The sequence below is a fragment of the Pterocles gutturalis genome, unplaced genomic scaffold, assembly GCF_000699245.1.
Source record: "Pterocles gutturalis isolate BGI_N339 unplaced genomic scaffold, ASM69924v1 scaffold8096, whole genome shotgun sequence".
In the NCBI taxonomy this organism is placed as follows: domain Eukaryota; kingdom Metazoa; phylum Chordata; class Aves; order Pterocliformes; family Pteroclidae; genus Pterocles; species Pterocles gutturalis.
In genome coordinates, this window is record NW_010105368.1 from 1,867 (window position 1) to 2,350 (window position 484).

Here is a 484-nt window from a genome sequence, read left to right on the forward strand (position 1 = left end):
TGGCATGTACATGTCCCCTTCGTGTCACATTTCCCCATCCAAGGACGTGTCCCCCCCATGCCACATGTCACCATCCACAGACACATCCCCCTGTGCCACATGTCGCCATCGTGGACACATCCCTCCATGCCACGTGTCACCGTCCTGGTGGGGATGTGTCGCCTTGTGTCACACGTCACCACCCATGGACATGTCCCCTGGGCCCATGTCACCATCCTGGCATGGACATGTCCCCCTGTGCCATGTGTCACCACCCATGGACACATCCCCCTGTGCCACATGTCACCATCCATGGACATGTGTCCCCATGCCACATGTCACCGTCCTGGTGGAGATGTGTCCCCTGGGCCACATGTCACCATCCCGGCATGGACACGTCCCCCTCGTGTCACATGTCACCATCCAAGGACGTGTCCCCCCCCATGCCCCATGTCACCATCCTGGACATGTCCCCCCCATGTCACATGTCACCCACGGACGCGTC